The 27,775-nt window shown below is 41.3% G+C and overlaps 1 protein-coding gene across 3 annotated transcripts in view; it reads left to right on the top strand.

Moving 5' to 3' along the window:
* STK32A (serine/threonine kinase 32A) overlaps positions 1 to 27,775 on the top strand; it is a 110,021-nt gene that overhangs the window by 44,970 nt on the left and 37,276 nt on the right. The gene's annotated exons all lie outside the window — the stretch shown is intronic.

The following is a 27,775-nucleotide window of genomic DNA, read 5'->3' as shown; positions in this document are numbered from 1 at the left end:
TGCTCTATGGTTGGTTGAATCCACAGGTGCCAGATTGTGGATGTAAGAATGGCTGACTGAGTATTTGTTGGAAAAAGTCCATGTGGAAGTGGACCTGTGCAGTTCAAACCCATGCTGTTTAAGGGGCACCTGTAACAAAGCAGCCATAAACCCAAATAGGGGGGAAAAGATAATAATACTTTACATTTATAAAGCAATTGGCAATTTTAATGATTTCCTGTACATCTCACTTGATCTTTCCTGATGTGTTTAGAACACATATAGTTAGATCAATACTAAATGTGAGAAAACCACAATTGGCGGACCTAAAGTTATCCAGGTTCCTGATAAGAAGTTTGAACCTAATCTCCATCAAATCAGTGACTGTTTCCTGATGACATGCGGGGCACTGCTAAGTGCTTTCGTATGTTCTCTTATGAAATTCTCAAAATCAAAGGAGGATTCCTCACATCATGACAGCATCCCCATTATGCAGAGGAGAACACTGTGGCTCAAAGCTTTGCCAAAGACAAACCTCCAGCAAATGGCACTGCCGGGACTTAAACTCAGTTCTTCCTGGTCCTAGAGTTGGAGCTCTGTCTGCAGCCCCACTTGCATTAATGGCACACATGAAATGTATGCGTTAATTAATTATGCATCATTAAATGAAAAAATCACCACATATGACTGCCACTGTCATCTCTAATCGTTGAAGAATTTGTTGAGTTTTTAAGTATCAATACAGTTATGTCTCATTTAGTAAAAATTTGGCTAGGTAAAAATTTTGCCCAACAGGAGTTAACATTTATGTGAAATTTACCTGCATTAGTGCAGAGCCTGTGGATGAAGAGGTAACATAATCACTGATAGGTTTTCTGTGCAGGCACCGTGGATCAATTTTTTTTGGCTTTGGCTCTATACACTTACACAGTTATTATTTAATTTCCTGTCTTTAGAAGAGCCTATTGGTATTAGAATGTGCTCTTCGGAAAAACGGATAAATGGAAAGCAGACCAGCAAATCATAGTGTAGGCTCACAGATGTACATTTACTCACCTGTTGTTTTATCAATAACTGGAGTTCTGTTCACCAAAGATCTCTCTCTCAGCCCAGCTCCCATGCTGGCTCCTGGTCTCCCCCAGTGCTTTCCGAGACTGTTTCAGGTTTCTGTCCTGTGGAGTCCTGCCCAGAGCCTCCATGCTCACTCATCCTACCCCAGACCACCACCCCACAGTCTGTTTTGGTTGCTGATGTTACAGATCTCAGAAAGGGTACAGGAACTATGGGAAACCAAGCCTCTAACCTTCTCCTTTCTCTATTTGAATCTGGGTCCTGTGTCTTTTTTCTCCGGGGTTCACTTTCCCTGTCGTCACAAGTCAAGATGCCCTGAGCAATTCCGCAGTATGCTTAGAACTGTGTTCCTAAAGGAATTCCAGAGGAAAAAACCCAAATCAAACAGAAAGAAAACTGGATGTGATTGGTATTCTTAAGGAGTTTACTAATCGTAAATATCATTGTTCTTATCTTCTCTTCCTGTTTATTTCTCCCATCATAATTTTGTCACTATAATGAGAAACTAAGGATTAATTTTCTGTTCTTTGACCTTCACATACCCACAGTTATTACTTTGTGCCTGTCTTCAGAAAGGCCTCTTTATAAACTGAAATGTCTCCTCAACATGGCAAATGAGTGGAAGGCAAACACAATGACATTTTGAACACTGTGTTAAATGAGTGGCATCCTTCTGGATGCCACAAAAACAATTCAGGTGAATTTCTCATGCCTGCAAGTCTCCCCTACCTCTTCAGGTACAGAGCGATCAGAGCATCTTGTACCTCTCCTGAGGAGTTGTGACATTTATGGTGTGTAATTAAGTAATGTCCTTTTGCTCTACTAAGCTGTAAACTCCATGAGTTAGGGCCATGTGTGTTTTGCTTTTCACTGTATAATCAATGTGCAGCAAGAATTATGACAAAATTGACTCTGCCTTACCACACAGATGACCAAAGTTACCAATAACAAAGACAAAATGAAAATATAGGACATGAAAACCAAACATTTTTAGACTTACCTTGGTCTCATTGGGTAATCATATCATCCATCATCCAAACCAGAGTATTCCTGAGGACAAAAGGAGTTGCTGTTATTAATTATGCTGGGACAACAAGCAAACCTCAAAAATATTCTGGGAAAATCTGGACACATGTCAATATCATTCAGGCTTTCCAAGCCAGTAGTGACTATATAGGCATTTTAATTGTGAGACTGCTCTATCAACTATAACTTTCTGCCCTCAGTGTAATGGGTATCAGTTTGAAATGCTATCAATTTGGAATGGTGTCAAATAGATTAAAAAACATGTACATGGTAACATTAGCAGTGCCTGTTTGTCTGAGACATTTAAACAGTAGTGATGGTAGCACTCTGAGGGTGGGGCAGTTAAAAGCATGAAAAACAACAGTGAAGAGAGAGAGGCTTGCAAGGATGTAATTCTCTTTCTAAAATCATTTTCTTTAAAGAAATCAACCAGGCACCTCAGGGTGAGGTTAGGGGTTATGGGATGGAGGAATTGAGCAAAAAAAAAAAAAAAAAAAAAAAGAACTCAGGGACAGGGACAACAGTGTGGTGATTGTGGGAGGAGGGATTTTGGAGGGGGAGGTATAAGGGGGATAAATGGTAGTGGAAGTGAAAAACAATAAAAATAAACTTAAAATAAAATATAAATAGAAGGATGCTGGGAAGATGGCGACGGAGTAAGATGGAGCTGATACTAGCTCCTGTACTCATGGGTGAAAATCCTGGCAGATTTATAGAGAAACAGCACAATAAACCATCGGTTACCCAGCATTTATGAAATTAAAAGACCAGAGATTGTGACCGACGCTGAAACACCAGACGGTGGCAGAGTCAGCTACTGGAGCTGGGTCTCACGTGGCCCCTGTGCTGCCACCAGAGCAACAGGCCTGGGAGCCAGGGAGTCAGGTACGGAAGCCGAACACTCCAAGCACCTGTGACGGTCCTGGGAGACAGAGGAGTCAGGAACCAGAGCGGGGACATTCTCGGCCCTTGTGCCGATGCCATAGCTACCACCCTGGGCAACGGAAGGGTCAGTTGCAGGAGCTGGGACACCAAAGGCCCCTGTGACGCCACCATAGAGACAGGCCTGGGCCCTGAGGAGCCAGCTACGGGAGCCTGGACGTTCACAGATCCTGTGCCACTGCCATAGCGACAGGACTGGACGCCAGGGAGTCAGGTATGGAAGCCAGGACTCTCCAAACCCCTGTGACTCAGCAGAGGAGCCAGCTACGGGAGCCGGGAAGTTCTCAGATCCTGTGCCGCTGCCATAGCAATGGGACTGGACACCAGGGAGTCAGGTATGGAAGCTGGGACTCTCCAAACCCCTGGGACAGCCCTGAGTGGCAGAGCAGCCCTCTACGGGAACTGGGACGCTCTCAACCCCTGTGCTGCTGCCATACTGACGGGACTGGACACTGGGGAATCAGGTACAGGAGTTGGGACATTCTAAGCCTCTGTGCCACTGCCATAGAGACAAGACTAGACGCCAGGGAGTCAGGTACGGAAACCTGGACACTCCAAACCCCTGTGACAGCCCTGGGTGGCAGAGAGAGCCAGATACTGGAGCGGGACATTCCCAGCCTCTGTGCCACTGCCATAGTAATGGGTCTGGGTGCTTGAGGAGGCGGCTACTAGAGCCGGGACATTCAGCAGTGGTAGGCGACCAACGCAGGGACCAGCGCGAGGACCAGCGTGAGTGTAGGTGGAGACGAAGAACATCAAGAAACTTCAAGGAGTCTGCACAAGGATCATACCACAGAAGTTTACACCATAAAACCAGGGTTTTAGAACAGATCAATTTTAGAAGCAGAGACTAACAAGAAGAGTCTCAAACAATGGGAAGACAAAGAAACAATCCCCAAATGAAAGAAAAAGCAGAAACTTCAGAAAGAATGTTAGATGAAATAGAGGCTGATCAACTATCAGACATTGAATTCAAAGCACTGGTTATTATGAAGTTCAAAGAGCTCACAGTGAACAACCAGGAACTACAGGGGAACTATAATAATCTCTCTGCAAACTACAGCAACATCAAAAAGGAAATGGAAATTATCAGCAAGAGACAAGAGGAAATGAAGAACACAATTTCCGAATTGAAGTACACAGTAGAAAGTTTCCAAAGTAGGATAGATGAAGCTGAGGATAGGATTAGTGAGTTGGAGGACAAGGTAGAAAGCATCTCACAGAAAGAGCAAGAAAATGAAAAGAGGCTCAGAAAGAATGAAGAGGGATTAAGAGAAATGCAAGACAATATGAAACGTAATAATATCCGAATAATAGGAATACCAGAAGGAGAAGAAGAAGAAAAAGGGATCGAAAACGTATTTGAACGAGTAATGAGAGAAAATTTTCCTAATTTGATAAGAGAAAAAGTCTCACAAATCCAGGAATCACAGAGAGTCCCAACCAAGAGGAACCCAAGGAGGCCCACTTCAAGACACATCATCATCAAAAAGGCAAAATTCCAAGACAAAGAGAGAATCTTAAAGGCAGCAAGGGAGAAAAAAGAAATAACATACAAGGGAGCCCCAATAAGGTTAGCTGCTGACTTCTCAATGGAAACACTTCAAGCAAGAAGAGAATGGCAAGAAATATTTCAAGTAATGAGAACCAGAGGCCTACAACCAAGGCTACTTTACCCAGCAAGGCTCTCAATCAAGATAGATGGCCAAATAAAGAGCTTCCAAGACAAAAGAAGTCTAAAAGAATACGCCTCCACCAAACCAGCTTTATAAGAAATACTAAAAGGACTGCTTTAAGGGAAGGAAGGATAAGAGGGAGACAGAGAGGAACACAGGTACAAAAAATGGCAATGAATAAGTACCTATCAATAATAACCTTAAACGTAAATGGATTAAATGCTCCAATCAAAAGACACAGAGTAGCTCAATGGATAAGAAAGCATGACCCACACATATGCTGCCTACAAGAGACCCACCTCAGGACAAAAGACCATCACAGACTAAAAGTGAAAGGCTGGAAACAAGTTTTCCAAGCAAACGGACAAGAAAAAAAAGCTGGGGTAGCAATTCTCATATCAGACAAAATAGACTTAAAAAAAAAAGCTATAAAGAGAGACCCGGAAGGTCACTTCATTATACTCAAGGGAAGAATCCACCAAGAAGACATTAACATTGTAAACATATATGCACCAAACATAGGGGCACATAAATATATCAAGAAAATCTTAGAGGACTTCAAGAAAGATATTGACACCAACACAATTGTAGTAGGGGATTTTAACACCCCACTATCAAAAATGGACAGATCTTCCAAACAAATTATCAACAAAGATATTGTGGCATTGAACAACACCCTAGATGAAATAGACTTAACTGATATATATAGAGTCCTTCATCCCAAAGAAGCTAAATACACATTCTTTTCAAATGCACATGAAACATTTTCAAAGATAGACCACATGATAGGACACAAAACGAGCCTCAAAAAATTCAAGAAAATTGAAATCATACCAAGCATCTTCTCTGACCACAAGGGACTGAAATTAGAAACCGACCCCAAAGAAAAAAACCCAAAGCACCCCAAAACATGGAGACTGAATGGTATGCTATTAAACCACGAATGGGTCAAGAATGAAATTAGGGAAGAAATTAAAACATTTCTGGAAACAAATGAAAATGATCTCACAACAACCCAAAACTTATGGGACACAGCGAAGGCAGTCCTGAGAGGGAAGTTTATAGCAATACAGGCCTACCTAAAGAAAATAAAACATTTCAAACAACCTAACCCTACGCCTGCAAGAACTCGAGGAACAACAACAAAGACAGCCCAGAGCAAGCAGAAGGAAGGAAATAACCAAGATTAGAGCAGAATTAAATGACATAGAAACTAAAAGCACAATTTTAACGATCAATGAATCCAGGAGTTGGTTCTTTGAGAAGATAAACAAAATAGACAAGCCTTTAAGTAGGCTCATCAAGAAAAGAAGAGAGAGGACACAAATAAACAACAATCAGAAATGAAAGAGGAGAGATTACAACTGATACCACAGAAATAGAAGGGATTGTAAGAAATTACTATGAAGAACTGTATGCCAAGAAATTTGAAAACCTAGGGGAAATGGACACATTTCTAGAAAAATACAATCTTCCAAAACTCAGTGAAAAAGAAGCAGAAAATCTAAATACACCAATAACAGCAAAAGAAATTGAAGCAGTAATCAAAAAACTTCCATCACACAAAAGCCCTGGACCAGATGGGTTCACAGGAGAAATCTACAAAGCATTTAAGGAAGAGCTAACCCCTATTCTTCACAGACTATTTCAAAAAATACAGAAGGATGGAAAACTCCTAAATTCTTTTAATGAAGCCAGCATCATCTTAATTCCAAAACCAGATAGAGACACAACAAAGAAAGAAAACTTCAGGCCAATATCGATGATGAACATAGATGCTAAAATCCTCAACAAAATATTGGCAAATCGCATCCAACAATATATCAAAAAGATCATACACCATGATCAAGTGGGATTCATCCCAGGGATGCAAGGATGGTTCAATATTCGCAAATCAGTAAATGTAATACATCACATAAACAAAAGCAAAGACAAAAATCACATGATCATATCAATAGATGCGGAAAAAGCTTTTGATATGGTACAACACCCATTTATGATAAAAACACTCAGCAAAGTGGGAATACAGGGAGCATTTCTCAAAATAATAAAGGCCATATATGAGAGACCTACAGCCAATATCATACTCAATGGGAAAAAACTAAAAGCTTTTCCACTAAGATCAGGAACAAGACAAGGTTGTCCACTTTCACCACTTCTATTCAATATAGTATTGGAAGTTTTAGCCACAGCAGTCAGGCAAGAAAAGGAAATAAAAGGCATCCAAATAGGAAAGGAGGAAGCAAAACTGTCACTGTTTGCACATGACATGATAGTGTACATGGAAAATCCTATAGACTCTACCCAAAAACTGCTCAAACTAATTAATGAGTTTGGCAAAACAGCTGGTTACAAAGTCAATATCCAGAAATCAAAGGCATTTTTGTATACCAACAGTGAATCAGCAGAAGCAGAAATAAAGAAAAAAAATCCCATTTGATATAGCAAAAAGAAAAATAAAATATCTGGGATTAAACCTAACTAAGGAGGTAAAAAACCTGTATGCAGAAAACTACACAGCCCTGAAGAAAGAAATCAAGGAAGACACAAACAAATGGAAACATATACCTTGTTCATGGATTGGAAGAATTAACATCATCAAAATGTCCATACTACCCAAAGCAATATACACATTCAATGCAATACCTATTAAAGTACCAATGGCATATTTCACAGACATAGAACAAACACTTTGAAAATTTATATGGAACCATAAACGAGCCCGAATAGCAGCTGCTCTTTTGAGAAAGAAGAACAAAGTAGGAGGGATCACAATACCTGATATCAAACTGTATTACAAGGCCACTGTAATCAAAACAGCCTGGTACTGGCATAAAAACAGGCACATAGACCAATGGAACAGAACAGAGAGCCCAGAAATCAACCCAACTCTCTCCAGTCAATTAATATTTGACAAAGGGGGCAGTAACATAAAATGGAGTAAAGATAGCCTCTTCAACAAATGGTGTTGGGAGAACTGGACAGCTACGTGCAAAAAAATGAAACTTGAGCACAGATTTACACCATACACCAAAATAAATTCAAGGTGGATAAAAGACTTAAATGTAAGTCGTGACACCATTAAAGTCTTAGAGGAGAACATTGGCAAGAAAATCTCAGATATTTCACGCAGCAACTTCTTTACTGATATGTCCCCTAGAGTAAGGAATGTAAAGGAAAGAATAAACAAATGGGATCTCATCAAAATAAAAAGCTTCTGTATGGCTAAAGAAAACAGTATTAAATTAGCAAGACAACCAACTGTATGGGAAAACATATTTGCCAATGATACCTCAGACAAAGGTTTAATCTCTAAAATATACAAAGAACTTCACATGACTCCACTCTAAGAAGACACCCAACCCAATTAAAATATGGGAAAAGGACTTGAATAAACACTTCTCCAAGGAGGACATACAGAACATTCAGAGACACATGAAGAGATGCTCAATATCGTTAGCTATCAGAGAGATGCAAATTAAAACCACAATGAGATACCACTTTATACCAGTCAGGATGGCTGTCATAAACAAAGCAACACACAACAAATGTTGGAGAGGTTGTGGGGAAAAGGGGTCCTTAGTTCACTGTTGGTGGGATTGCAGACTGGTACAACCATTATGGAAAACAGTATGGAATTTTCTCAGAAAAATAAAAGTCGACCTGCCTTTTGACCCAGCAATTCCACTGCTGGGATTATATCCTAAGAATCCTAAAACATTAATATCAAAGAACCTATGCACCCCAATGTTCATAGCAGCACAATTTACTATAGCCAAGAGTTGGAAGCAACCTAGGTGCCCATCAGTAAATGAATGGATCCAAAAATTGTGGTACATATACACAATGGAATTCTATGCTGCAGAGAGAAAGAAGGAGCTACTACCCTTTGCAACAACATGGATGGAACTGGAAAGCATTATGCTGAGTGAAATAGGCCAGGTGCTGAAAGACAAATACCATATGATCTCACCTTTAACAGGAAGCTAAACAACAAAACAAACAAGCAAGCAGAAAAAAAACAAAAAACAAAGACACTGAAATAGAGAACAAGGGGATCCTGACCAGAGGGGAGAAGGAAGGGAAGTTAAGGGGAAGAAGAGGGAGGGATTTGGAGGAGCAAGTGGGAAGGACACAGGGACGAGAGCTGATGGGGGTGGGAAAAGGAGGGAGGTGGGGAGCAAGGGGCGGGGGAGGCTGGGATGGGGGAAGTGGACAGGAAACTGTGCTTGAAAAATAACTAAATAAAATTTAAAATATATATATATATATATAAATATATTTTAAAAAATAATAAGATAAAATCAATAAGCATGTTCTTAGATGAGGAGGGGAAAAATAAGAATCAACCAGTTCATGCTGGATTTGGATTTGACTGGCTCTAAAATAAACAAAACTAAATTAAAATAAAATTTCTCTCAGCCACTTGAAAGACTAGATTGTAAGACACCTCCTGAGTTCCAACATACTAAAGTGTGAGTGAAAAATAAAGAATCTATGAATACAGTAGATTCCCCAGACAAGGAAAGACTATCTGTGTAAACCTGCAGCTGCCAAGTATGTGACTTCCTAAATTTAGATTAGAAAAATTTTGTCTCTGGATGTGGTAGAAGATTCAGAACTATCCATAACAGTCAGCAAATATGTGTGCAGCAGAAGGCTGCCATTTTCTGGGAGCTTCCTGGGCACCAGGCACTTCACTAAGCAATTGTGAATTATTTCACTCAATCTGCCCACAACCCAGGAGGTTGATGGTGTTATTGTCCCTATTTTACAGTTGATGAAATTCTGGCTCAGGAAGTAACTTAGCCAAGAAGTTGGTGAAGCATCACTTGATGGGAGTGGAGAGGTCCCTGTGGATGCTGAGCACAGGTCCCACTAGCTGCCCTGTGGATGCTGAGCACAGAGTCAAGGTTGTAGTTTGTAAGGCAGGACAACTGGCCTCAAGCTCCCATGGTCTGGTTGTACCATGAAGGAGTTACGTATGGAACCAACAGATGACAGAATGGTCTCCAACTAGAAGCTAAATTATGCAAGAAAAGACCAAAATACTTTAGAGAAGAAAATGGTTTGGGGTAACAAAAGAAAATTTCTTGAGAGCTCAGAGGGTTTAAAAAGGATTTTAATAGCCAAAGCAGGAAGAAACATCTAGTCCTTGTAAAGGGAGATAAATGAGGGAAAGTACTCATTTGTTTCTGTGGTAATCGTGGGTGGGCTATTTTAATATTTTGTCCACATTGACTTTCCTGCCAGCAGTGTCTAGCCATTTTTAAAACACCATAGGTCCTGTTTCTGCCATAAATTCCAAGTGAGACATAAATGGGATTTTATTTTGTTTTTAAAACTCCACAGACTTGAAATTTTGATGTACTTTCCCAAGTATGGAGAATATTTAGCTAATTTCCTTCAGTTTTAGAATTTTTCCTTTCTATACTTGTGAAAGACACAGCATGGCATAATAAACATTAATTTGCAATTGTACAATTAAACAGTTTTTTAGTCAAAATGTCAAACATTTGTCCATGAGGACAGCTTTCAAAAGTCATCTTTAGTTTTTAAATTATGGACAGTTTCTAATTCAGTATTCTTTTACCTACATTAAATCAATGAATGAAGATTTTAAAATATGCACAAAGTATTATTTGCTTTTGTTAAAAAATTAAAGAAAATAAAACTCATTACAGTCCTTCCTATGGGATAATACTATTTGATTTGTTGGTTGCCATGGCTCTCCAGTGAATTATGGGATGGAAAGTAATTACTATAATCCAAAGATCCATTTGTATTCACTCCCTTGTTCAGTGTCCAAGAAGACCCAATTATGAATTTAAGCCAATGAGAGGAATTATACAAAACAATTAAATAGTAAGTCATCTTGGATCAAAATACCAGTTGAGTGGATATGTGATTGTTTCCCCCTCTTTTGAAAAGTCACCACCACTCTCATGAAGTTATAGCTCACTCTTTTCTAAATTCCCATAGAAATGGGATAAAAATGTAATTGGGAAACAAGTATAAATAATTACAGTATAGCAGAGAGAGAGTTGCAGCAATTTTATTTCCAGTCAATTACAAATATGTTGAAGTAGGAATAAGAAAATGTATTATTGTCAAAAACCAGACAGCTGGAACTTTTATTCGTCACCTTTGTTGGCTTTGCTGTAATCACAGGAACCAGTAGATAACACCTAGGTTCCTCTTAGAGCTTCTGAAAGAGGCACGTAGGAATCAGCCTTTGCACATCCCGTCTGGATCTGCAGTAGCTACTATGTTCCTATCATTTTTTCTAGAAATCATCATCTTGACAATGAAAGGAAAAACTCAGGAATAATGCTTCTATCATAAATACCCATCCAGAAACTGATTCTTAAGCTCTTTTGCCAAACAATATTCTCAGCACTGACCCATAGTGGTGAAAGGACAGACAATGCCCCTGTCCCCTGGACTGATTAATATTAGTGTGGAAGGGAGTCGTGAAAATACCTCACAACTGACCTCAGAAAGGCAAAGGCTTGTTTTCTTTAGAAAACAAGCAGCTGTGTTTATGCTGTGAGCTGCACACACACACGTCTCTCACACTCAGCTGCATCTTCACAAGGGTCATAGTCATACTTCTATCTGCAGCCCCTGGATGACAATTTTTTTTAATAAAAAGCTGTCTCTCCTTCCTAAACTTAAGTTCTTATGGGTGAAGACGACAGCTCACTTACATTCTAATCCCCAGCACATACTGTAATCCAGAGTGGTTGCTGAATAAATTCAGCAACTGAATGAATGAATGAGGGCCTTATATACAAGTAATCCTTGGATGAACGTAGATGGTAAAGGTTGTGGTGGAAAACGTTTCTGAAGTTTTCCACATGTTCTCAATGTTCCTATGGCAACTTGATGGTGTGTGGGGCTTTTCTCCATGCTATGCTAGGATTTTATGCTGTGTAACAAGTGACCACAAATGTAATCATATAATACACATTGATTATGTCATAGTTTTTCGACACTATGGGTTACTTGCAAGGCTGCAATCAAGGTGTCAGCCAGAACTGGGTTCTCTTCTGGAGACTGGGCTGGACAAAATTTCACTTCCGTGTTCATTCAGGGTGTTGGCAGAATTCATTTCCCTGTGGCTATAGGATTCAATTTTTTTTCGAATTCAGTGAGGAGAGCAAAACTCCAAGTGAGTCAGCTAGCAAGACAGAGTACATGTCATTGAATAACATTATGTAATACAATGCAATCACGAGAGTGACCTCTTATCAACCTTTGCCATATAATGTTGTTTAGATGCCATGCAACCAGTCCACACTCAGGGGCTGGAGATTATACAAGACATGAACACCAGGGGGTGAGGGTCATGGGATAACCAGGAAGTCTGTCCACCATACTTCCTCTAAAGAAGTACTCCAGACTTGGGCAGCAGTTTTCTCTGAACTTGCCTGTTAAGAAAAAGGTCAAATAATCAAGAATATTTTTTGTACCTAAGAGACAAGTGTGACGTTGTTATTGGTGGAAAATGAGGTCTTTTAGTATTGTAAGGAAAAGGGTTTTCTGAGACCTATATGAAAGGGTCCATGGCGAGCTTTACTGATAATGTAAAATGAAGGGGGTTCCTCTTCTAACTTCCTAATGTCACATCTCTGTTCATCTTGCCATGGAAAAGATCCAACCTTGTCCTCAGCAGGGCCAAGACAAAAGGCAGTTTCCAGAGTTTCTGCTCCACATTAAAGGAGAGTCCACTCCAGCATCCGGCTAGCTTAGCCTGTGTTTCCAGCTGCAGTCCGTGGCTGTGCTGCAGTATCAGGCCCCCTCCTGGAGCCTGCATGTGGAATCCCCACGGCAATGGAGATAATGGGTGCGTGCTCTGTGCGAGTGTGGGTCACTGATGGTGGGGGGTGAGGGGGAGAGAGAGAGACAGACCACATGCTTCTTTGTTCCCCTGGGATTGTATTAGCTTGGGCTTGGGCCAGACCAGGTGCTTTTTCAAAAGAACCAATTTCCCAAGCTTTCATGGGCTTTGGATAGGTTTACACCCCCTAGTTAGACTGACAGACCTCTATGGTCCAGCACCTCCCCTTATGCCCCAACAATCTGGTATCAGAACGGGGAAAGGAATAATGTCAATTCCTTGGTAGAGCACAACTCTGTGATCCCCTGGACTGTGAAAAGCTGTAGCTTCCTGATGAAGCAGACAGGCTTAAGCTCCCCAGTTTATCAAGCTCAATATCTAAGTCTCTCTGCTGTACTTTTCTAGTGAAATACTGATGGTAACAATTTCTTCTCTGTCCTGGTAAGATGTTCTTTAAAATGTGACTCATTTTTCCTCTGCTCTATAGCATGTATTTATTTTCCCCCAAAAGAAAATGAACTGTCTACAAAGCATGTGACAGTGAGGTGTGATAAACAGCTTTTAGCACATTGACTAATCGAGGTCTTATTGGCAATTCAGTTGTGAACCAATTTTTTTTGTTTGAACCAAGGTCTTTGTTACAGGCAAAGATCTTCTAGGCTGAGTTTCAACTTTTTGTCTGACTCATACACACTATCTTGGAAGTCACATTTTATTTTCCTGAGATGATAATTCAGAAGGAAAAATAAGATCTTTCTCCAACTAATAATTTTTTTCAATGACCATTAAATGACAGATGAGCTTCCGAAAGAGAAAGTTACCAACACAGAGACACCACAGCTTTTGAAGCACATGAGAATGAGTCATTTGCAGAAACGTTTTGTTAATTTCTGAAGGAGTTTATCCTTTATGCTCACCAACATTTTAACTATTTCTCTTATACCACAAAGTACATATATCACTTTCTTAATGACTTAAGGAGAGCTGTAATTAATTTATTAAGCACATACCAGGAACTTGGCACTGAACTAGTAAGCATTTTGTGCACACTGCCTGTTTTGATAATCAACACAATGGGATTATATAACTTGCCCTACGCCATACAGTTAGTATACTATGGCCAGATTCAAGACTAGGATTATCTGATTCAAAGACCCGGCTCTTGGACTTTTGGCCAAGATGGAGTCATAGGTAGATACACTGTGCCTCCTTGTACAACCAAAAAAAAGGATAACAATTTAAAAACAAAAAAACAACCAGAACCAACAGAAAACCAAAGGTTGTCTGGAAGGCTGACAACCAAGGAGTTAAATAAAATACATTCATCTAGATCAGTAGGAGGGGCTGAGATGGTTATCCAGGCAGAGAGGACTTGCGGCAAGGTAGCAGCGAGCGGATGGAGCGAGGAGGTGGCTGGTGGAGCGGACGGTCCCACATTCACACACAGATAAACTGGGAGAAACAACTGGAGAGCAGGATGGACTGGGCAAACCAAGGCTCCAGTGCAGGGAAATAAACCCTCAAACCACTTATTGAAAACACCTGTGGGGGTGAAGGCAGCAGGAGAAACTTCCAGCCTCACAGGAGAGTTCATTGGAGAGACCCACCCACCCGGGAATCAGCACCAGAAGGGCCCAATTTGCTTGTGGGAAGCAGGGGAAGTGACTAAAATCCAGCAGAGAGCAAAGCAAGCACCATTGTTCCCTCTTGGACCCCTTGCCCACATATAGCATCACAACACAGCAACACCGGTTCCCCTGCCCTGGTGAACACCTAAGGCTCCACCCCTTATATGTAACAGGCGCATCAAGACCAAAAGAAAAAAAATTGTCCAAACGAAGGAACAGATCAAAGCTCCAGAAAAAATACAACTAAGCAATGAAGAGACAGCCAACCTATTAGATGCACAGTTCAAAACACTGGTGGTCAGGATGCTCACAGAACTGATTGAATTTCGTTGCAAATTAGATGAAAAAATGAAGGCTATGCTAAGTGAAATAAAGGAAAATGTACAGGGAACCAATAGTGATGGGAAGGAAACTGGGACTCAGATCAACCGTGTGGACCAGAAGGAAGAAAGAAATATTCAATCAGAAAAGAATGAAGAAACAAGAATTCAAAACAATGAGGAGAGTCTTAGGAACCTACAGGACATCTTTAAACGTCCCAATATCCAAATTATAGGGGTACCAGAAGGAGAAGAAGAAGAGCAACAAGTAGAAAAGTTATTTGAACAAATAATAAAGGAGAACTTCCCCATTCTGCCAAAGGAAATAGACTTCCAGGAAATCCAGGAAGCTTAGAGAGTCCCAAAGAAGTTGGACCCAAGAAGGAACACACCAAGGCACATCATAATTATAGTACCCAAGATTAAAATGAAGGAGAAAATCCTAGAAGCAGCAAGAGATAAGGGGACTGTCACCTACAAAAGAGTTCCCATCAGACTGTCAGCTGATTTTTCAAAAGAGACCTTTACAGGCAAGAAGGGGATGGAAAGAAGTATTCCAAGTCATGAAAGGCAAGGACCTAAATCCAAGATTGCTCTATCCAGCAAAACTTTCATTTAGAATGGAAGGACAGATAAAGTGCTTCTGAGATAAGGTCAAATTCAAGTTCATCATTACTAAGCCCTTATTATATGAAATGTTAAAGGGACTTATATAAGAAAAGAAGATGAAAAATATGAACAGTAAAATGACATCAAACTCACAGTTATTAACAACCACACCTAAAACAAAAACAAAAGCAAACTAAACAAACAACTAGAACAGGGACAGAACCACAGAAATGGACATCACATGGAGGGTTATCATAGGGGAGAGTGGGAGAAAAGGTACAGAGAATAAGTAGCATAGATGGTAGGTAGAAAATAGAAAGGGGAGGGTAAGAATAGTATAGGAAATGTAGAAGCCAAAGAACTTATATGTATGACCCATGGACATAAACTAAAGGGGGGAATGTGGGCAGGACAAGGTATGCAGGGTGGAGGGGAGTGAAGCAGGGAAATGGAACAAATGTAATAGCATAATCAATAAAATATATTTTTAAAAAAACAAAAACCCCGCTCTTCATATTAGGCTCCTTTAGTTTTACTCTTATGAAATAATAGACATCCTCAAGGTCAGATAAACTCTTTAGTGCTATTTACCCAATAGCAACAGATATTAGTTTAGATATATATTTTCAGTTGGTTAGTGTTGTGGGTGATATTGTGTTCCCCCCCAAAAAAGATATGTTGAAGTTCTAATCCCTAGTATCTCAGAATGTGGCCTTATTAGGAAATAGAATCTTCATAGAGGTTATCAAGTGAAGTTAGTTAATTGGGGTGAGCCCTAGTCCAAGGTAACTGGTATCCTTATCAAAGCAGGGAACTCACACGCAGAGATAGACATCTTCAGGGTGGAAGTGATGTGTAGAGACACAGGAAAAACTCTATGTGAAAATGGAGGGTTGAGAGAAAAGCCACAGATTGCGAGAAAACTAACAGAAGATAGGAAGAAGCAAGGAAGGATCCTCTGCTATAGATTCCGGGGATGGAGGCAGGGGGGAGGTGTGGCAGAGTCCTGCTGACACCCTGATTTTGAATTTCTAGCCTCTAGAACCATGAGACAACATATTTCTGGTTCAGTTTTAAAGCCACTCAGTTTGTGGTACCTTGTTATAGGAGCCATAGCAAACTAATACAGTATGTTTTAATAGTTTTATTAGCTGCTACAATTCTAGTCTTTGCTTCTTTAGAGGGTGCTACTCAGATCAGCTCTGTCTTCTAATATATTATGAGTTGTGAGACCAGGTAACAAAACTTCTTAGAATTGTTTGTAACATCATGGTAGTCCAGTTCATTAGCTTTAGTTTATAGTAACCTATTTTATGTTGTCCAGAAACTGCCTTTGCTTAATTTTGTATTTCAGATTTGGTAAGGTATTTCAGCAATTTGTTGCTTAAAAAATTTTCTTTGGTCCAAGGTATTTTGTTTTGCTTTCAAATATCTAGAAGGGAATTTATATCTTTTCCAAATGATCAAAGCTATAAATCCAGTAGGAGAGAATTAAAAGTCCAAAATAGTTCTAGATTATCTGATTAACTATATTATGCATGTGTCACTTGGTGATGGCTTTCTTCCTTGCAGTATATTGATAATGTTCTCTGTGTATTGCAGTGGGGTGGTAGATTTTGGTTTTAGGCTACTCTCTTCTGTGGAGTGTTTAAGAAAATGCCCCTTCTCTTTGGTTTTATAAATCTTCTCCTCAGTAGCTCTCAAGCCCTTGCACATGTTTCCTGTTCCTAACTCCCTTAGCAGAAGGGCAAATGAGCCTCAAAAACAAAACGGCTCTGTGGTAATGAGGTTATTAGGTTGATATGCTCTATTCAGCACCTGCTCCCAAGCTACCAAATAATGAATGAGCATGAATTACATATTGTGAAAACAGGAGACTCTGCCTTCTTCGTATTATGCATCAGGCCATTTGGAACTGTGCTTTTCACACAAGGCCATCCATTTGTAAAAACCCAGATGAAAAATGCAAAGAACTGCTTGTTTCTAGGTTAACATTTAATTAGACTGCGCTGAGCTTTTGACAATTTCTATAAGGTTAAGGGTTTCATTAATATGCAACCTGTGACTTGGTTCAAATTAAACATCACTTTTCCTAGCACACATCTTAGTACAAAGCTTAAATGTTATCCTTTCAGGTTTAGTCATTTACCATATTTTTTTCAATGACAGTTGACATTCAATATTACATTAGTTTCAAGTGTATAGTATAGTGGTTAGACTTTTGAATGCTTTACAAAGTATTCCCCCCAATAAGTCTATTATCCAGCTGGCATCATATATAGTTATTGCAATATTATTAACTACATTTCCCTTGCTTTACTTTGCATTCCCTTGACTATTTTGTACCCACCAATTTACACATCTTGATCCTTCTACCATCTCTAACAATGAAAATGTTCTCATAAGTTTGTTTCTGTTTTGTTTATTCTTTTAAGTGTCCATATGTAAGTGAAAATACATGGTGTTTGTCTTTCTTTGTCTGATTTATTTCATTTAGCATAATACCCACTTGTGCATCCGTGCTGTTGCAAATGGTGATATTTCCTCCTTTTTTGTGACTGAGTTGTAGTCCACTGTATATATGCACTACATCTCCTGCAGCCAGTTGTCTATTGATGGGCACATAGTTTGCTTCCCTTTTGGCTATTATAATAATGCTGCAATGAATGTAGTATTGATCACTTATCGATATGCAAGATACACTTTTTTTCTGGAAGCTTTGCCCAGGACAACAAAGAAACTTCTTTCTCAGAAACCCACAGCATAATTCTTTTTCTTAATCAGTGGCTTAATTTGGGTCTTTGGCTCATTGCTGAACCAATAACTAGGACTTTGGGATGGGACAACTTTTTGTAGCTTAGGCCTAAGTCGAAGAACCTTCTGCTAAAGTCAGGTGTGGAGTAGGCTTCCCCAAAGCACATGGACTGGGGTGTGTGTGTGTGTGCGTGTGCGTGTGGCTGTGTGTGTGTGTGTGTGTGAGAGAGAGAGAGAGAGAGAGAGAGAGAGAATGTTAGAGACCTAAATGCAAATTGGAATGATTATTAAGGGAATGAAGCATGTTATGTTCAGAGGGCAACCTCAATGCACATTATACAAGGTTGCAACTTGCTCAAGATCACAGAACTAATAAGTGCTGAGCTGAGATTTGAACCTGGGTCATCTGACTTGAAAGCCTTCATACTTAACATCTAGGACCTAATGCTTCCCAAATAAGTCTAGTAACTCCTGGGGTTAGATAGGAAGGACCATTTGTGGTTGAGACTATTACCAACATTATTTTATGTACTAACATATTCATATAACCTAAGGTTCATTATATATGTATATGTAAATGTATATGGTATGTGTATATGCACATAGAGGCATACACACACACTACATAGTATAATACAGTATAGCATATGTAAGGCTCATTTTTGCTCCATGTGCTGGTATGTCCATACCAGTTGCAAAAATACTGAAATACTTGTATTTCATTGCATTGGTTAATAAAGAGCTGCTGCCTGAGCCCAACTGCTTCCCCAGTCCCTTTCCTGCCTCCCTCATCCCCTGTCTTCTTCTCTCCCATCTCATCCCTACCTCCCTTGGTGCAGTAGCTAAAGTGTTACCTCCTGGCCCAGAAGGGGTCCCTCAGGGACATACCATTGTTCATTCTAATTTGCCGATGGCTGTGGTGTCCTGGCTGTCAAATGAACATCACCCCTGACTATCTATCTATATATCTATATCTATATCTATATCTATATCTATATCTATATCTATATCTATATCTCTATCTATATCTATATCTATATCTATATATATATACTATAATGCCCACAATACTTAAAATGTAGTGTATTATATATATAGTTTACTCTTACTAGTAAGAACTATCAGGCACTGATGTGTTAGTGTATACTCGTTACTGTTCTAAGTACTTTACAAGTGACCCACACTTAATTCTCACAGCAACCCTGTGAGGTAAGCACCAATAAAATCAACCCCCTCCTAACTAGCCAAGGTCAAATATAGCCAGGACGGAGTTCAATGTCTTGTCATCTGGTGCTGGCATCTCTGTTCTTTACTTATGCTCTCTGACTGTCAAGCTATAGATGCTGAAATTGACCTTGCCTTCTTTCTTGGTAACCGAACCCCAATTTGGCAGCAAGGTGGCCAGTCCCAGGTTGGGGGATGATTGGCTTCATCTTGGTGAAGTCCTGTCTCCTTGCCCCCATCAAGGCCTCCTTTAATGTGGGGTGTGAGCCAGTGTGGCCAGTGGGACCTATGGGGGACTCTACTGTAAGGGCTTTTGGAGAAATGTTTGCTTCCTGGATAAAAGATTATAAACCCAACTGGTGCTGCTTGCTTCAGCTTCTTCCTGCCCTAAAGTCCTATGTGATGTCTGGAGCTGGAGCAACCACTCTGAGGCCATGAGGCAACAAGCCAACTTGTCAAGCTGGCTGAAAAGACAGAATGGGTCTGGGTCTTTGATGGTAGTTGGAACCACTGCATGGACCTGGACTGCCTCGTTCTCCCACAGACTGTTCATGGGAAAAGCACTGCTTGTTGCTGTCTACCTGGCAGAGACCACCAATAATATACATGTCATCCAGAAAAGTTGAGTTTGCTGGTGTTTGTTCCCAAAGAGAGACTGCATACATGACAAACAGTGGGGCATCTCAGAAGAGCATGTTAGGTAGGGCTTTGATAGGACTGGGACTCTGTTAGGTGATTTGGGGAAGGTTTGTGGCATCATAATTTTCCTCATGTTGGGTGCTGGCAGAGAGGGGCGATTCTATAACTGAGCATCTTAATAGTTTTTATCTGGGAGGCAGGAGGAATGGAACAGGCCAGTGCAGTCACTGGTTCATGACTGCGAAAAGACTCAGCATCGTTCCTGTTGGTCAGGTTGAGGGTAGGAGGTTGGGGTGTACGGTCAGTTTTATACTTTGTACAATGCTCTTGCTTTTGTGCTTAGACATGATTCCATGATCACATGGTTGTTTTGTCCTCTCAGTCACAATCACAAAGTGACCTTGTCCAGTGCCGGTGGTCAGCAAAGCCCAGATCTTTGCAACACAACAGCTCCTAGCTGACAGCTGGCAGAGGCTGCTTGTGCATTTGCATACTCTCTGCTTACGCCAATGGGAATCAGGGTTTCTGTCACTTGTAACAAGACCCATTTTTAACCAGCGCACTAATGAATACCAATGCCAACTATGGCTGTCGTCCTCATGCTGTAATTTTGCTCATTTAAGCAATTTATAGTAGCACATTCCTGGCCCTGGATGGCTACCTCAGTTGGTTAGAGCATCGTACAAGGATCAACCAATGAAAGCATCAATAAATGGGCCAACAAATCAATGTCTCTCTCTCTTTCTTTATCTCTCCCTCTCTCTCTCAAAAAAAAAAAAAAAAGAACAGATAGATAGATACACATTCCCCTCCAAGCCCTCTTTGGCCACAGCATCTGCTGAGAAAACTTATGCTGGTTTTAATCGCTTTGCCCCATGCTCAGCTTCTATTTTTTTCAACAGCGTTATTGCCCTTGACCTAAGGTCTCCCACTGTTACTGAACAGAGGTTCAAGGGGGGCAATATTTGGCCCACCCAGGGATGCCAAAAAAAGTTACAGAACAACCGGCCCAGACTCTAGAGGATGATATACTAATACCGTCTGGACCCCCCACTGGGCCCAATTGTCCCCAGCCAATTGGAAAGACATCTCTCAATGCCAGAGATTTGCGAAAAGGAACTGAAATGTTTATTTAATGCTATTCAGACTTAATGTCTTCATTAAAATATTAAATTCCTTTAGGATATCTACCTACACTCCTTTCTCCCCCTGTTCTAACTTGGGAAATCAGGGAAAGAGCACACATCAGTCCATTTTTCCAGGCCACTGGTACTGTCAACTGTCGCCATCCAGGCAAGATCTCCAATTAATCCAAAGTCACTCAGCACCTTCTCACAATCCACTGGCAAGAGTTCTTTGTATCCATTTTTCTAGGTAAAGTCTCTTCTGCTTTACAGGCCACGTGGCCAGAGGGGGCACCCCAAAGCCGTGTGGCCCTCTTCTGCCAAAGCTGCAGGGGTCTGCACCCCACCAAAAGCGTGTGGCTTTCTTCTTCACCTGGCTGCAGGGGTCCCCACTCTGGCAAAGCCATGTGGCTCTCCCCTTTCACCTTGCCAAGAGGAGGTCCTCACTCTGCTGAAATTGTGTGACTCTCCCCCAATGGCGGCCATGTCTGGGTTTAAATCCCTGCACCAATCTTCCTCTGTACCCCTATTTCCGACTCCTTCCATGATCAGTTACACCTGCCAGTATTTCTGTATTATTACAAGTTTACTGGGCTGCTATCATGAGTCTGGGCAGGTATGGCCCCGTGTCATGAATCCAATCTTCTCCAAGCTCCCATGCAGGCACTGTAACTCGGGGGGCCTGCCCCCCAGTTACATCTTGGGGGGGAGTGACTTCATCCCCCTGGCTCCAAGCCTGGCCACAGCCACTTAACATATCCAAGTGACCTGCCAAAGGCTATAGATATGTTAAATGACCATACCATGGATTAGCCTCAAGGCTGTGGCTGTACAAAACAGCTCTGCATGTTCTTGCTCCATGTGTCCCTTCCCCCAACTCAGATCTGTGGGGGAAGGGGTGAGGACATCTTATATGTCTCTCCAATATTCCTATACACCTTGAGTTCTGGATACTATTCCAAATCCTTTTTTGCCCCCCTGCCCCCTTGGCTGCACCCCGTACCACTACTTCTGTTCCTCTTTGTCTGTTTGCTTTAGACTTTATGGCCACATACTTATCCACCTGTAGTCCCATCACTGTGCCTCCTTCTCTGGCTCAGAGCTGGGGTCTGCATTCACACAGCCTGTTCTCAAGTGCTGGGGCCACCAGTCAGGAGCTACATACGTGACTTAGAAAGTCACCAGATCTTTCTAGAACAGCAATTTTCAACTGGTGTGTCACAGAAATTTTTAAAACATGCAGTACCTGACTATTTAGTCAGGGGCACTCACCTCTTTCTCCTTAGACTGTCAAATTTTTAAAAAATTACAACAGCCAACACAATAATAGCCATCTTCTATGAATGAATCAAAATTATTTTCATGGTTTCTGGAACATGATAGATCAGGGTTGGCACTTTGTTATAACTTTTTACTCCTTGTAAGATATTAAAGCAACACATCTTAGTTGTATGCACCAGTTGGTTCCATTCTGTGGAGTTTTTTGGCCAAGCACAGTGCCTAATACCTTCCAGGCACCAGGGGGTTCATGGCTCTGGAAAGACTCAGATGTTCAGTTTTTTAAAAATTCTCTTGGTGCGTAGGAGAGTTCATTTGTTTCATTTTCAAGTGACAAGTTTATTTTTTTTCCCACTGCTAGAGAAGATATTATCAGTCCTGGAGTTGAAATGGAGCAAATTACTTTTCACCTTGAACTGAATGGCCCTCTCCTTTGTTTAATTTTAAAAAGCAACCCCCCTTATGACACTGTTTGTTACCACAAACATTCACACTGATCTTGTTCCTTTTTGGTTCCCCTTACCTTGTAGACCCTTTGCCTTCCTCTGACTGGTTCATTTTTTAAAACCTTGTTGAGTGGAGGGAGAGACCCAGGAGACCTGCATTCTGGCTGGTCTTTGCAGCTTAGTGATATTCAGGTCCCCAGTGCTCTGTGTCCTTGCCTGCCTAGTGACAGAATGCATACCTGTGACTGGGGATTCGATCTGTGTGAGTCCAGGTGAAAGGAAACAATGGGAATGAGTGGACATCGACTATTCCTGTTACCGAACAAGAGGTCCGAGAGAGGGGCAATACAATATTTGGCCCACCTAGGGATGCCCAAAACTGCTATACAACAGGGGCCCCTCCCAAGGACAAAATACTAATATCTACTGGGCTCTTCTGCCCGCCGCCAATTGGAAAGACATCTCTCAATGCCAGAGATTTGTGGAAAGGAAACAAAATGTTTATTTAATGCTATTTAGGTTTAATGCCTCCACTAAAATATCAAAGTCCTTTAGGTTGTACACCTACACCCACACAGCACTCCCTTTTCCCACTGTCCCAACTCCGGGTACCGTAAATCAGGAAAAGAACACACGTCTGTGTTTCAGGCTGCTGGCACCATCAGCTGTATCACCATGTAGGCAGGATCTCTCGTTAATCCAATCATGTGGCACCTTCTCACGGTCCACTGGCAAGAGTTCTTTCTACCAAGTTCTAGTCAAAGTCTCTCCTGCTTTCCAGGCCCTGCAGCCAAAGGGGGCACCCACAAGCCACGTGGGCCTCTTTTATCAAAGCTGCAGGAGACCGCACTCCACCAAAAGCATGTGCCTTTCTTCTTCGCCTGGCTGCAGGGACCTCCACTCTGGCAAAGCTGTGTGGTTTTTCCCTTTCACCTGGGAAAGAGGGGGTCCACACCCTGCCAAAACCACGTGGCTCCCTCTTTCACCTCACCAAGAGGGGGTCCTCACTCTGCTGAAACTGCATGGCTATCTCCCCCAATGGCTGCTGTCTCTGGCTTTTAAATCCTTGCACCCATCTTCCTCTGTACCCCTATTTCCGACTCCTCCCAACATCAGTTACACCTGCCAGTATTTCTGTATTAACAAGTTTACTGGGCTGCCACCATTAGTCTGGGCCGTAATCATCCCATGTCCTAGAGCCAATCTTCTCCAAGCTCCCATGCAGGCGCTGTAACTTGGGGGACCTGCCCCCAGTTACATCTTGGGGAAGTGACTTCATCCCCCTAGCTCCAAGCCTGGCCACAGCCATTTAACATATCCAAGTGACCCGCCAAAGGCTATAGATATGTTAAATGACGATGCCATGGATTAGCTGCAAGGCTGTGGGTGTACAAAACAGCCCTGCCTCTTCTTGCTCCATGTGTCCGTTCCCCCAACTCACACCTGTGGGGGGAAGGGGTGAGGACATCTTATATGTCTCTCCAATATTCCTATACACTTTGAATTCTGGACACCATTCCAAATCTTTTTTGGCCCCCCCTCTGGCTGCACCCTGTATCATTCCTACACTGTAAGGCAGGAAGCCTTGTCCTCTAAATATTCTGCTTCTGTAACCGGAAATGACACCAGGGTTCCAGCTGCCTGTCACTACCAAACCCAATAAGCAATGACAGTGATTGAATCTTTTATGGGCGTGTTATTCAGATGGCCAGTGATCTGAAAAGATGGTGGATTTATACCCTCACAAACCATCTTCCCCTCTCTTTCCTGGCTGGATCTTTTATAAGGGAGGTGGGGGAGGACAAACAATGTGCAGTGAGGGCTTTGAGCTTCAGAAGCTGCAACACTCCTGTCTTCCAGTTAGCTTTCCCAAAGGAGGGGGGTGGTCATCTTCTGAAAGGCCCAGATGCCTCCAATTTGTCCCCAGGTGGTAATCTCTAGCCAGTCCCCCAGGAAGTCCTCTGTTTTTCCCAGGAGCCAAGATGGGCTTTATCTGTAGTTTTTGAAACAAAAGCTTTAACACTTGTTAGTTGCTAGATGTAGTTTTTTACCCTAAGCTAAAATTTTCCAAGTCTTGAGTCCCCTATCACATTCAGAGACTGCAGGAAGGTTAGCAATCTCAGGTTACAGGTCATGGTCTGGAATCCTGCTTCTCAAACCACAGTTTCTGTGCTGCTGTTCTGCTGGATGTGTGTGCTTCACTTTCCTAGGGCAACAGATCTACTCCACAGCCAGGGATTGGGGAGTTTTATGCTAAAAGACATGCATATATTATAGAGTAGGGTGCAAAATCTACATGAGTTTCAAATATGCAACAGAAACTATGAAAAAGAAAATTAAATGAGTTGCAGACCAATTTGAACCAATTAAAACAATAAAGAAGCATCCACTTGGTAAGAAAGAGGTGGAAGAGGAGACCCAGAAGGTAATAATCCAATCCTGGCAGTTTATACCTCTACCTCCTATACCAAACCATGTGGGTTTGCTTACAATTTCCCACTCACAATCTCCCACCCCACCCAACTCTTTTCTTACCATAGACCTGTTTATGTGACCAATGGCCTTTATGTGACACCCTAAACAATATACTATAGAATTACATGTATGATATCTTTTCTCCTCTCAAGAACTTGCAGAGGACCCATCCTAGGAGAACAATACATGACACAGAGTTAAACCCGAACTATGGCCCTGTCAGAAAGCCATGGGACACCAATGGAGTGGGTTTGGGTTTGGATACACTGATTTTCCTGTTCCCTGTTCTCACAACACCCCATATCAGATTGCTGGGCTAGTGACTTGATCCCAAGGCAGGCCCAGCGAAGGGATGTAATTAGCCTATTAAGTGCTGCTAATATGCTGGAAAGTCATTCAAGTGAGACCAGGGGCGTATCAGTTCCGCTTTGGACTGAGCTGCAGGAGCATTGCATTTCCACACTGTTTCTGGTTCCCAGTGTGGGAATCTGCTGACTCAACAGGACACGGCCTTCTCTGTTTCTACAACGAGTGTGAGCCTAGAATTGTATGTTACTGCTCCCTCCCCCAAATTTGATAGCCTGTCCTCTGAAATTGTGGGCTCAGACTGCAGAAATCACTTCTTTATCACTCCTACTCTGACATACATTCATCCACTTACTAAAGTGATTGATATTTTAGTTGGTCAATACTAAATACAGTGCATCTGGTATACATAGAGTGGTTTATGTTTTTGGGGGCCAGGGGATGTTGTTCTTTGGTTTTTTGTTTTTTTCTTATCTTTAGGGAAAAAGAACACTTGGCTTATTATTCCAGAAGTGTGAGAACCAAGGAACCAGATTCACTCATTTTTATGACAAATGTTTACTTAAGTGCTTCCTTTGTTCTGGACACTTTGAGGATCCTGGGACCTATAGCATTGAACACCACAGAAAAGATGTTCTTTGTCTGAGAACCTGATGATCTCAGTATGTTAGACATGACAGTTTGGGAATTGTATTGGATAGAGAGTCATGCTAGTCAGCTGGTAGGCTGGGGTAATGACAAAGGTATGATGAAGGAAATGAGGATGAAGGAACAGCTGGGTAGGAGAGGTGAAAAGATTATTGGAGGAAAACTGGGGAAGTGAGAGGTTAAGATATTAGATGGAATGTCTGCACAGACATTGTCATCACTGAAAATGATAAATAACAATGAGAGGGAACTCATGAGCTGTATACCTCCATGTATATTTTGACCAAAGAATTTGTCCAGAATGTAAAGAATTTGTCCATATTTGAAAATCAGATTAATATTTTTGGATTTAAACCATGCTTGGATGGTATTTCTGAACCTGACTGTGCATAAGACGTTCTTAGAAGAGGCTGTGTTTGGACAGATAGTCTAATTATCACAGGACTGAGCGAGGCAGGTCACAGAGTCTGCGATTTTTAAAGCCTGCCTGGTGATTCTTAACATATCCAGGTTCAATAACCACTGAGTCAAATCATATTATAGATCACTTTAAATGAATCCATATTACAAATTGCCTTATAGGGAGAAACATTTTAGCAACAGTTATTCATATTTAGGATTTATTTGAAAAGGTAAGAAAGTGGTACTAAATTTCACAACTACAAAAATCTCAGTTTGCTCTAGCAGGAATTTTTATGTAGTACACTGGGCTTATTTTCATGTTCTCTCTCCTGGTAAATGAATAAACGATGCTATCATTCTGCGGTTCACCCTGCAGTGACTTGGAAGTTACCTCATCAACATTTTGGAAAAGCTATATACTTAGAATCTATGCTTATATACTTTATTTTTATGTTAAAAGTCCACTTTTTCTTTTATAACTTTCTTAGATTTTCCTCATTTTCTTCCTCTGAATTTAGTAGTAAAAATACATTTTCACCACTTCAAGCCTTTTTGGCATGGTTCCTTATGAATCTTTTGTATTCTTTCCATCCCTGAAGGAACTATATCTCAGTTGTCTCTATATTTCTTAAGCCCTAGGATAGTGACTTACAAAAATAAATAAATATTTTATGAATAAGTGAATATGAGATTGACGTTCAAGGTGCCACATTAAACCAATTGTTAGTTCTCTGATCTCTGTGTTCTTCTTTAAGCATTATCATTAGTTTCTGGGGGAAGGAGTAAGTAGAATGATATGTAGCTTTAATAAATAGTAAAAGTGATGCTGAGAGATTTATAGAAGCTTATAAGGTGTCAAACACAGAGCTATCCATTTTCTCCAGCAAGCTGTCATACACTCAGGCCACAGACTCTGTGTGCTGACCTGGCTAGAGTGACCCAGGTCTCTTTCTTCCTGGCAGGGCTGCTTGGGCCTCCTTCTCACCTGGCAAAGGCTAATGGATGCTCACTGTGTGCAGGTCTGAAAGAGGCGGTAGGATCCTCAAGCTTTCAACTGTAGAGTGTTTGGTGGTGCCCCAGAGTGTTCTGATAGTTACTGTTAAGACCAACCTTGAGTGCACTAGGCCTTACATAGTACCCCTGAGTCATGCATTTACTGCCCATCAGCCTCTCTGGGCTTATGTGATGGAGTATGACTGTGATCTAGAAACCACCCCTGACATCAAGGAGTTCATAATCCAGTTGTGGAAAAAAAAGTAAATACAAATGATAAATGTTATGGTGGGAAAAGCATGCTCCGCAGAGCACATAGAAGAGGTCATTGACTCAGAATGAGAAAATCAGGAGAGCTTCCTGCAGGAAGCAGCATCTGAGCTATGGGGTGA

The sequence above is a fragment of the Artibeus jamaicensis genome, unplaced genomic scaffold (genome assembly GCF_021234435.1).
Source record: "Artibeus jamaicensis isolate MK-2021 breed Jamaican fruit bat unplaced genomic scaffold, CSHL_Jam_final contig_432, whole genome shotgun sequence".
NCBI lineage: Eukaryota > Metazoa > Chordata > Mammalia > Chiroptera > Phyllostomidae > Artibeus > Artibeus jamaicensis.
This window is presented reverse-complemented; position numbering and strand designations above follow the sequence as displayed.